This window comes from Hipposideros armiger, unplaced genomic scaffold, assembly GCF_001890085.2.
Source record: "Hipposideros armiger isolate ML-2016 unplaced genomic scaffold, ASM189008v1 scaffold_138, whole genome shotgun sequence".
In the NCBI taxonomy this organism is placed as follows: domain Eukaryota; kingdom Metazoa; phylum Chordata; class Mammalia; order Chiroptera; family Hipposideridae; genus Hipposideros; species Hipposideros armiger.
Genome location: NW_017731488.1, coordinates 176,866 through 179,665, shown reverse-complemented (window position 1 = coordinate 179,665; position 2,800 = coordinate 176,866).

Below are 2,800 nucleotides of genomic sequence, written 5' to 3'. Positions count from 1 at the left end.
AATGCTGTGACTGACACCAGGTCCTGAAGCCTTAGCCCCGACCCATCAGTAGAGCCCCCAGCCCCAACTCCCATAGCAACCACGATTGATGATTTCCCCCCTTATATAATCTGGCCACTAGAGGTCATCGGGGAGCCAGGTTTTTGAGAGCCCTAGCTCACCTGTGTCTCTGGACTTGGCGCCAACTCCTTAAAAAAATCTTTACTTGCTTTGCTGCAAACTCCTGCTTGTTTTTGTTGTTGTTATTTTTCTGTGGGTTTTTTTTTTTGGCTTGGATGCGCGCAGGCAAACCAGACCCCTTTGAGTCTGCGGTAACAACCCATCTCCCGGGTGAGTCAGAAATTACATTTTACCTCTCAAGACGTTTTTCTGATATCTGAGTTTTCAAAAACACTGGACTGGGCTTTTTTCCAAGATGACGTCGGTAGTGACTTGATTGCCCCTGAGAATCCTCTGCGCCAGCCTGTCATAGTCCTAGAAATTCCACCAGTAGCAATGTCTTAGTTTGGGCTGCAAAATGCCAGACTAAGTGGTTTATAAACCACAGAAATTTATTCCTCACAGTTCTGGAGGCTGGAAGACGGATCAGGATGCCAGCACCGTCGGGTGAGGGCACCTCTTCCGGATGGCTGACTTCCCGTTGTATCCTTATGTGGTGGAATGAAGGTTCACCCGAGCTCTCTTGACCCCTTCTGTAGGGGCACAATCTCATTCATGAGGGTGGAGCACTCGTGACTCAATCACCTCCTAATGCCATTGGGCATTCAGATTTTAACCTATGAATTTTGGAGGGAAAGCAAACATTTGGATCATAGCAATTTGCTACTTTGGGTCCCTCTTTTAAAACATCACCAATTATTCCCCCCTTTTTGCTCCCTTCTTTCAAAGGGCTTTTCTCATTGGCTTACTGATTCTTTAAATTTCACTTTTAGACACTTTGATTTGGCTGAAGGCTTTGGCCTCCAGCTAAAACTACTTCTAGCTCTGAGCAAAGCCAATCCTGGAGATTCCATTATGGGGTCTTCTAGGGCAAGGACCGTGGCTCAGTCACTTCTGTGCCCCGGGGCCTAGCAAAGGGCTAAGAATGCTCGTGGAATCGGCGAGTATTATCAAGAATCAAACTGTGTCTTTCCATCATCCTTGCAACCAGGAATGAGGAGGGTACAAAACAAGGAGGTAAATCAATCTTTCATAAATCTTCACAGGTCCGTTCCCCCCACCTCCCCACCTTCCCCAACACTAAAGTTTGGGATTCATAATCCTACAACCACCCAAACACTATCACAGTTGTCATATTTCCTTCAAGGTTTTTTCTTGCTTAACAAAATAAGTGATTATAAAAGTAATGTATATGGGAATGAAACCAGAGGGCAACCGAGTCTGGGGCTTGTGCTGCCTGCACCACTCAACCAACAGACGGACACAGGAGTTGGGTCACAGAATAAGCGTTTATCATCAGAGCACTGGTGGTCTGAGAAGGCAGCAGGTTAACACCTCCAAAAACTGCCTTAATATTCTCAGACCAGCTTAGGGTCAGACCAGCTTAGTATTTAAAAAAAAATCTGGGCAGTCCTCTAGAGGCTACGTGAGGATTCAGGAGTCTGCATGGGGCCTTCCCGCTGGCAAATTCTCCAGTGGCGTCAGCAACCCAGGAACAATGATGCGAGTAGCTTGGAAAGAATGCTAGACCATAGAGATTTTGATCAATAAGCCTAAGGGTATAAATAATAAGTTTCAGGGTAATTTTCAAAAACAGGGAACTGGGACAGGGGACATTTCAAGCCCAGGCCACAGGGGGGATAATCTATTGTTAAGCTATAGGTCAAGGAAAGGCTGGTGACATTGCCAGGCCTCTCCTATGAGAGTTCCAACCAGGCCCTGCTTCAGGAATATAAAATGATACAGCCACTCTGGAAAATAGTTTGTCAGTTTCTTATAAAACAAAACATGTATTTATCATCCAACCCAGCAATTATACCCTTAGGCGTTTATCCCACAGAAATGAAAACTTACGTTCATACAAAAACTTAAGTCCACGCAAATGTTCATAGTGGCTTTATTGGTAATGGCAAAATACTGGAAACAACCCAAATGTCTTTCAATGGGTGAATGGCTGAGCAAACTCTGGTACATCCATGACATGGAATACGCCTCAGCAACACCCAAGAATGAACTACTCATAGAGGCAACAGCCTGGGTGGACCTCAAGAGCGTTACACTTAGTAGGAAAAGTCAATCCCAAGAGATTACATACCGTGTGATTCCATGTATAGAACATCCTTGAAAAACTAAAACTATAGAGATGGTGAACAGATCAGTGGTTGCCAGGGGGACAGAGACAGGAATGGGGCGATGGGATAGGGTGGAAGTGTTTGGGAATACAAAGAGGTAGCATGAGGCAGTGCTTTTGTGGTGATGGGACTGTTCCGTGTCTTGACTGTGGTGGTGGTTACTGGAACCTATTCGTGGGATGAACTAGAACTACACACAAATGAATGCAATTTTTACAAATGGTGAAAACCGAGTAAGATCGGTAAACCAGTTCATAGTAACCCACCAAGAGCAATGTCTATTTCCTGGGCTTTACATTGTAGTACAGCTATATAAGATGTCACCATTGGGGGAAGCAGGGGGTAGGGTACACGTGTCTCGATGGACTAGGATGGAATGCCAGGGTTCCATCATCCTGTTTCCTGTACTTCTGGGGAGAAAGTTGGTGTAGGTGTGACTGCACAGGTGCCTACCCAGGGGGGTAAAGGCAGGAACACCTCCTAAGTGGATGGAGGAAGAGAGTCAAGAT